This window comes from Chrysochloris asiatica, unplaced genomic scaffold, assembly GCF_000296735.1.
Source record: "Chrysochloris asiatica unplaced genomic scaffold, ChrAsi1.0 scaffold00218, whole genome shotgun sequence".
Classification (NCBI taxonomy): domain Eukaryota; kingdom Metazoa; phylum Chordata; class Mammalia; order Afrosoricida; family Chrysochloridae; genus Chrysochloris; species Chrysochloris asiatica.
Window position 1 is genome coordinate 112,987 of NW_006408736.1, and position 9,843 is coordinate 122,829.

The following is a 9,843-nucleotide window of genomic DNA, read 5'->3' on the forward strand; positions in this document are numbered from 1 at the left end:
TCCAATTATTAATGAATGTTTGCAGCTGTTTCTCCTTATTTTGATTTATGCCCCATCAGCAACTGATATCCTGAAAGCTTTACTCCATTCGAGTTATTGTAATCATCTCTTTTTTGAGAGTTGTGTTTTAAGTCCCTTCCATCCTGAGGAACTCATCTTCTGGAACTATATTAGATTACTTCTGCTATTCTTCACTATGTTTTCATCTTCTTGTATAATATCTAAAAATGTTATGCTACTAATTATAAGTTTTTTCAGTGGTTAAACATTCAGAAATAGTCCGCCTCTCCTTCTTCCCAGTCTGTGTTAATCTGAAAGCTTTGCTGAAACCTGTCTACCATAGGTGTCTCTGCTGGTGTTTATAATGCCAGAGGCATAGCATCCAGCATCACAGCAACACACAAGCCACCACAGTACAACAAACTGACAGACAAGTGGTGGAGTTTTGACATAGAAGATATAAAATATCCCAAATCAAGCAATATATGAAATAAAAAAATAAATTTTATTTGTCTTGTCTTGGATTGAATTAATGTTACATATGGTCTTTTAAAGAAAAAAGTAGTCAATTTAGAAACATAATGACCTATAATGAAGCACAGAATAAAAAAAAAAACTAGTACACTGTGCAGCAACTTCAGGCAGCCAAATACACACATAATTTGAATTCCCCAAAGGTAGAAAAAGAAAAAAAAATATTTGTTCAAATACTGATTAATTTATTTTCAAATATGCTGAGAGCTATGAAACCAGATTCAAGGACCACAATCACAGAGAACCTGAAAAATATACCAGTTAACATCATGAATTTCTTCAAAATTAAATTAAATTAAGGCACCCATAAAAGAAAAGATTAAAAAAATGATATATACAGAGGAACAAAGGTAAGAATGTCAGTAGATCTTTTGTCAAAAGAGCCAGGAATAAGACTTTGGAGAAAAAAAAATTGTAATACCCTAAGAAAAAAACTATGGCCATCTAGAATTACTCACAGAGCCATAAATAAAGTTAAATAAATAAGTTTTTCAAAAATAATTAAACAATGTTGTCAGATATACAAAATCTGGAAAAGGTCATCATCATAATTTGCATGATAAAAATTTAAAGGCAATTCTTAGAAGAGAAGGGAAATTATTTCCAATGAGAATATAGACCTTCATAAATGAATTAAGATACCAGAAATGATAAATGCATGGGCAAATATAAAACCTATTTTCTTATTAAATAATTATCTTAAGAGACATTTCACTGTTTAAGGCAAATATAATAACAATGAGTTGTGAGGTAAAAGTAAACTATATGAAAACAGGTAGAAGAAAACTATATGACAACAATGACACAAATTCTGGAGGAAAAGGAGGACTACTTTTTCAAGTTTCTTATAATTTACAGCTAATATGGTATCACTTTAAGAGAAGTAATGATAAATGAAAGATAGATATTACCAAATCACTGACATCGAGTCAACTCTGATGCACAGTGATAAGACTGTAAATATTTCTTTCCAAGATTATTTCAACTTTCTACTGAGAAGTGTCTGGTGGGTTTGAACCAGTACATCTTATTTTAAAGACTATAAAGAATTATAGTTGATAGGCCAACAAAGAGCTATAGCTAATTATCTATCATGTAATATGAACAATTTTTTTTAACTTAGAAAAAGTGAAAAGAAGGAAATGAAAAACAGATGGGACATACACAAAATATGATGTTGTTGCTGTTATTAGGTGCCATATAGTTGGTTCTGACTCACAGTGACTCTATACATACCAGAAGGAAACTCTTCCCAATCCTAAACCATCTTCACAGTTGTCATTTTGTGTGAGCCTTTGTTGATGCCACACTGACAATCCATCTCATTGGGATCTTACACTTTTTGGATGTCTCTCTACCAAGCATGGTGTCCTCTCTAGGATTGGTCCCTCCTGATAACATGTCCAAAGTACATGACATAAAGTTTCACCATATATTCCCTTCTAGGGAACATTCTGACTGTATGTCTTCCAAGACAGAGTAGTTTGTCCTTTTGGCAGTATTTTGAATATTTATTTCTAACACCATAATTTGAATTATGGTCTACCTTACTCATTATTCAGTTGTCAAAAGAGGTTATAGAAAACACTGTTGCTTGGGCCTGGCACACCTTAGTATTTAAAGAAATGTATTTGTTCTTTAACACTTAAGAGAGTTCTTGTACAGCAGATCTGCCCAATGAAATATAGCATTTGATTTCTTGATTACTGCTTCCATGAGTGTTAATTGTGGATTTACATAAAAAGAAATTCTTGACAATTTACATAAAAAGAAATTCTTGACAATTTCAATCTTACTTTGGATTATCATGGTGATGCTAATTGGTCCAGTTGTGAGAATTTTTGTTTTCTTCACATTGAGTTGTAATCCATACTGAGGGCTGTAGTCTTTGACTTTTATCAGCAAGTACTTAAAATGCTCTTCATTCCCAACAATCTATGTTGTGTCGTCTATATATCACAGATTCTTAAGAAGCCTTTCTCAAATCCTGATCACTTGCTATTGTTTACAAGGTCCAGATTTTTTTATTGTTTGCTTAGCACACAGATTGAATAAGTAGACACACCTTTCCTAATTTTAAGCCCTTGCTCTAACTCTTTGTTCTCTGTGAAGGTTATAATGTCACAATTAAATGTTCTGGGATTCCCATTCTTCAAAATGCTATTCATAATTTGTGATGATTCACATATTTGAACATTTTTGCATAGTCAATAAAACACAAGTAAACACCCTTCTGGCATTCTCTGCTTTCTGCCATGATCCATCTAATGTCAACAATGATAAACCTTATTCCACATCCTCTTCCGAATCCAGGTCGAATTTCAGGCAGCTCCCTGTCAATGTAGCTTCAACAAAAATTTTATTTGCATGTGATATTAAAGATATTGTTAGATGATTTCCTAACTCTGTTGGATCACCTTTCTTTGGAATGGATATAAATATGGTCTCTTTCAGTCTGTTGATCAGGAAATTATCTTCCAAATGGCATAGACTAGTGGATCTGTCCAGTGCTGCGTCAATTTACTGAAATGCTTCAATTGGTGTTCTGTAGATTCCCGGAGTCATGCATTTTGCTAAGAGAAGCTTGGACTTCTTCTTTCAGTACTATCAGTTCTTGATCACATTTCTACCACCTCAAATAATTGAACATCAGACAATTCTTTTTGGTATGGCTGGTGACTCTGTGTATATCTTCCATTTCCTGCATCTCTCAATATTTTACCCATGCTTTTGTTAAGTTCCATCAAGGTTGTTCTGACTCATAGTGGCCCTCTGCACAATAGAATGAACACCACTTGGTCCTCTGCTTCTATATTTGAGCCCACTGTTTCTGCCACTTTGCCAATCCATCTCCTTGGGGGTCTTCCTTTTTTTTGTTGTTCACCTTCCACTTTACAAAACAACATGTATTTCTCCAGGAACTAATCATTCCTGACAACAACTATATGTGAGCCAAAGTCTTATCATCCTAGCTTCTAAGGAACATTCTGGATGTACTTCCAAGACAAATCATGGTATATTTAATATTATTTTCCTTATTCATTGTACAGCTTTTGCATGTATATGAAGTGATTGAAAATAATATGGCTAGAGTCAGGTGCACATTAGTCTTCAAAGTTATATATCTTTGCTTCTTAACACTTTAAAGAGATCTTCTGTAGCAGATTTGACCAATGCAATACATCATTTGAGTTTTCTGACTGTTATTTCCATGGATATTGATTGTGAATTCAATAATTATGAAATCCTTGACAATTTCAATCTTATCTCAGTTTACTAAGATTTTGCTTATTGAGGAATTTTGTTTCCTTTTTGTTGAAGTGTAATCCATAGAGGTTATTTTTCAATATAAAGAACCACACAGTATCCCCTTATTCTATCTTAATGACTCTGTCTTCTTCTATGATTTTAGTGATTGCCACTTGGTTTACAGGTTCTGAATGAGCACAATGAATTGTTCTGGAATCCCTATTCTTCTTAATGTTATCTGTAATTTGTTATAATCCAAATTGTCAGGTGACTTTGAAGAGTCAGTGAAAAAAGGTAAATATCTTTTTGTCATAGTCTGCTTTCAGCCATGATCTATCTGATATAAGCAATGGTATTCCTAGTTCCGTATCACCTTCTGAATTCTGCTTGGGTATCTGGCAGTTCCTTGTATTGCTGTAACCATTTTAAAATTATCTTCAGAAAAGCTTTTATTTTGTATGTGATATTAAAGTCATTTGGGTCACCTTGATTTGGAATGAGCACAAATACGGATATCTTCCATTCTGTTGGCCAGTTGTTGTTGTTGTTAGGTGCCATCGAGTTGGTACTGACCCCTAGCAATCTTATGTACAGCAGAATGAAACACTGCCTGATCCTGGGCCAATGTCACTACTGTTGCCACGCTTGAGTCCATCGATGCTGCCACTTGGCCAATCCATCTCATTAGGGGTCTTCCTCTTTTTCTCTGGCCAGGTAGCTGTCTTCTAATTTTTGGACATGGACAAGTGAGCATCTCCAGCACTGCATCTGTTTGCTGAAACTTTTTAATGGGTATTCCATCAATTTCTGGAACTTTGCTTTTCACCAATGTCTTCAGTGTAACTTGGATTTCTTCTTTCAATATCATCAGTTCTTGATCATATGTTACCTTTTCAAATGGTTGGTTGTCAACCAATTCTTATTGGTACAATAATGGTATATTCCTTCCAGCAAGTCATAGTTCTAGCCATTACAATAAAGCAGGAAAACTGAAAGAATACCTGCTTGGTTAAAATAAACCAATAGTAAAGAGAACACAGTGTTCCAGGTTTTCCCCTTGCTGCCCATCTCCACTGTCTTAAATAAACTCTCTCTCTTTTGTCTGTCAAGTTTAGTGTGTTAATAAAAGTCTGAAGTTTAGGTACGATGGCACTTCTACCCATATAAATCTAAACTTTTTAAGAAGTTTTCAGTAACAGAGATCTGAATGTGTTAATATCTGGATGTTATTTTTCAACCATGAATGGCTATTTCTCAACAAGAAACAACATACTTAATTGAAGAGTTTCAGATAATCAGAGAAAGAGAGAGAAATCTTTTAAGGGAGCAAAATAAAAGTAGGGAAGAATGCAAACTTATGTTACAGTTTCCATTACTGTGGATTAAAAAAAGAAACATAAAGTTACTTCAGTTCAATGCATATTAATTAATCACCTATCATGGGCAAACGGAGCCTGTTGTATCAAAAAGATGATTTTAACACAGGTCCCATCCCACAACCAGGTTTTAGGAGAGGATTCATTTATTCAACTGAAGATATGTGACAAATGTAACAGAGGAAGAATCTAAGTGTAAATATTGAGCTGACCAGAGAGGATCATGAAGTTTCTCTATAATCTAGAAATTCTGCTTCTAGTGCATAAAGGCAATAAATAACTGAGTAAGAAACTATCAAATGTTTTAGCAAAGAATCAGAGCAGATTTTAGCAGTGAGGTATGGCTGACTATGACAAGCTTTGAGGAATGCAACCCAGACTGGAGTTTGGTGCTAATCAAAAAGCTAGAGGTTACTGCTCCAGTTTGCATTATTATTTTTTTTCTCTTCTCCCTAAACTGGATAGAAATAAATTTCTAAATCTTACTTATAAGAGTTATGTATTATGTCTATTGTCAATATTATCTTTAATTTTAAAAATTACAAACCTAAGATGTTTGACAAAATTCTTTTAGCTGTACCATATTCTAAACACTTCATTTATGGTCCTGATGAAAACTTCAGGTTTGATCATTTTTTGTAAGTGCTATAGGTGCATATGTGTCCCTGAAAAAAACAAAAGGCAGGCTGGGGTCAGTGCCCCCAGGCATCTAAGTTTCTAGGTCTCTGACTTCTGTTGCTAGGCAGTCACTAAGAGAATCCTTTGTAAGAGTGTTTTTTTCACTCCATCTCAATCTTTCCTTTCTCTACTTCTGAAAATACTTCAGAGGCAGCCTACAGAAAGGCAGATAGAAGCTTCTACATTTTAGCATCTAGTTATATCCACAGGCAAAGAATATTAAGGTAAGGAGTATAATGATTTAAAACAACAACAGCAACAAAATTCTGCTTAATAATTCCTTTCAAAAACAGAGGTTTGCTATTTTGCTTTTAAGGGGATTACAGGTCCCTATTGAGTATAATGTGTTAGCACTTTGTGTAACATACAATGATTTTTTTTTTCAACAGCATTGATTTTCTTTAAATGTGTGGCACTGACTATGTGCATTTAGTGAAATTCTAACAGAATTTAACAATGCATATGAAAACATCCACAAGAGAGGCATTTATGTAGAAAGCTGTTATGTTATTGTAGCTCTGATTTAGTAGATTGCTTAGTGATTCTTGTAGTTGATAGACTAAATCAACTATTATCACAATGAATTCGTATTATTCAGCTACTAATGGTTCAGATGTATACTGCTGGTCTAATTTTATAGATAGTCTGATTGCTCTGGGTATAGACCATGGAGGAGAGCAGGTGATGCTTTTTAAAATATGAACTAAACTCTGTGTTTGCTGATCTATCCGTTTTCTAATGAGGCAGGAGTCTACTTTTACAAGCTGTTAGAATCACTCTAAATATAAATTAATATGTGAGATCAAGTTCACTTGGGAGACAGAGGTCAGCTCAAGGACCTAGGTTCAAAAGGGCAGTCTGTAGCTTCTCAGCAGCCATACCTTTAGGCAATTATTGTGTTCTGAAGATTATAAAAATCACTATGTGACAGGTTTATTAGAAAAATTAAACAAGGTAACACTATTTAATGCAACTCAAAAAGATCTTGGTTTATAATCAGAACATATCATTATTCAAAGAATGTAAATTAGTGTTAATAGCATGTTGTTGCTTTTAAGTGCAATCACGTTAGTTCTGACTCATAGCAGATGGTAGGTCTGAACCACAGATCTTGTGTTTATCCTACATCACCACACCATAAGCAGGGGAAATTCAATAAGCATATAGCCTGTCTAAAGGGAATTTATAAAATAGGTGAACCACACAGAAGGCTTCCTGGTGCTTAATGTAAAAATAAGTCGGCCTTGAAGATCAAAGAAATTTAAGGTTAGGTGGGCCAGGACACATATGATAATATGAAAGAAAATATAATGGAAATGGAGCAATGGACTGATCAGATACAAGTACGGTTTCTAAATATGATGATATTCAAAATTTTGCAAATATATTACTTTACATTGTATAAATCAGTCTCCTACATATTGACATATGTAATCACTGGAAGAAGACTACAGAGGAGACTATTAGAGCTTAGCATAGTAAAAAAAAACATGTCTAAGGTCTTATCTCAGTATATGATAGAAGAGGATGTTTAAAAAGATATCCATGGTTCAAATCTCAAGTTATTTGTTATGATATTCAAAAATAGTAGTTAAATTATTTGGAGAGAAAGACTGTAGAAATACAAGCTTTGTAGTTCTTTGGGTAAGAAAATTATATTCAGGTAGACAAAATCAGCAGATAGAATATTGGAATTTAGGAACAGAAGTGCTGACATATGAACAAGAAAGGTGTTTATTTACATCATTTTCATGTAAATCCAGAGTATCTTTCCTTCTATATTCTTAGGAAAGTTTTGCATGGGTAATGTTCCTTTACTGTTTGTTTAATTTAACCTATGTGACACACAGCTTTTTATACATTAAGCTAAGCAACAAACTATAACTACTATGGAGGCAACTAATTTTATTGGAGTGTATGCTTTTGTTGTTATTGTTAAGTAACAACACAAAGTTGGTTCTGACATAGCGACTGGTATAGGGTTACCCAGGAGTGGCTGGTGAGTTTGAACCACCAACCTTGCAGTTCAAATGAACTTTCAGTTCACTGCTTATCTTATAGTGCCACACCAGGACTCGTTGTTGTTGTTGTTATGTGCCGTGGAGTCGGTTCCGACTCATAGCAACCTTGTACAGGGTTTCCAAGGCTGTAAATCTTTACAGGAGCAGAAGACCTCATCTTTCTCCCGTGGAACAGCTGGTTGTTTTGAACTGCTGACCATGAGATTAGCAGCCTGATTCTTAACTGCTACGCTACCAGAGCTCTCACACCAGGACTCCAGATTCTATAAAATTTAAATTTCCGTCTTTCGAATGTGTTCTTCAAATCTGGAACTTGACATGTAAAATTGAAGCAAATACATTGGCAAAACCTTTCTAAAATTAAAAAAAAAACTGTCACCATTCAGTTGATTCTGGCTCATCAAGACCCTATAAATTTAGAACTGCATATACTAATGTGTTCCAACACTATCTCGTGAGCCCTCTTGGCCCCATGTTCCGTGTTGTTGACCAAGCTCTAACGGAATTTAGGATTTAATTTTTGGCCTAGTTCCTCTTTTGTCTGCTTGTCCTGTCCTATAATCCCCATTTAGGCCTTTTTTCTAGTGGTAAACAGTTCAGCGCCTGCTGTGGCCATTTTTAATTGGAAACTGTCTCTTTAAATTTCGAGGACATCTGTGTGAATGCATAGTAGAATCGTCCTAGGGTGGGGCTGGGGTGCCCACTCACTCAGGCACCACTATAGTCACCAGAATGGAGGTGTGCAGACAGCAAGGGAACAATAAACAGCTACCAAAAGAAAAGAATGTCCACACCTTCATCTCTGAGGTTCTGCCAGGTGTCTGTGGCTGATCAGATCCTTCCCTGACGTGATCTCACCCAAGATGGCAGCTCCTGGAGCAGCTGAGCGTCCCGGACTAGAAAGCGATAGATTTCTTGCTTCTGCCAAAATTCCCCAGCTCCAAGCCTTCCAATCTTCTAAATATTCCTTTATATGTGGTTCAGAGTTCTGGGACCATCCCCTGAGCCTGCTTGGTTGAGTATTCTGTGTTGTTGCTGGCAGAGATCTTACTGCACTTCCACCCGGGGGCCAAGAGAGCTCATGAGATAGTGTTGGAACACTGAAACAAATATAAAGAATTTGAAAGGAATCCAGAAATCCACTGTATTCTGGATCAAGACACTTAGCTGTTCCAGGAGCCACCATCTTGGGAGAGAACATCTTGATTGTATTAGGGTTGATAGTATCAGGAGAGAACATCTTAATTGTATCAGGATTGACATAGAAATTTAAAGTGACAGTATCAATATAAAACCAAACAGACACCACTCATCTGTCTGTCGTGCTGTGGTGGTTTGAGTTGCTGTGGTTCTAAGGGCTATGCCATCAGTATTTTAAATAACCGGCAGGGTCACCCATGGTGGACAGATTTCAGATAAGCTTCCTGACAAAGACAGACTAGGAAGAAAGAGGGACAAACTACTTCTGAATCACTAGTCACTGAAAACTCGATGAATAGCAAAGAAACATTGTCAGATACAGGACTGGAAGGTGGGAAGGCACTCAGAATGCGACTGGGGAAAAAAATGTCTCCTCAAAGTAGAGTTGACCATGATGACATGAATAGAGTGTAGCTCAGGGGAGAAAAGCACACAGAACCTGCATTTGCTGATGGGCCACAAGTCAAGATGAAGAGAAACAGTGTAAACATCCATTGAAAATCGGAACATGTAATGTGTGAAATATGAATCTGGGAAAAATGGAAGTTGTCAAAAATGAAATGGAATGCATCAACATCAATATCATAGGCATTAGTGAGTAGAAATGGACTTGTATTGGTCATTTTGAATCTGACAACCATATGGTTTACTATGCAGGGAATGACAAATTGAAAAAGAATGGTGTTGCATTCATCATCAAAAAGAACATATCCAGATCAGTCATGAGGTACAATGCTGTAAGTGATAGGATGATATCCATGTGCCTACAGGGAAGCCCAGTTAAT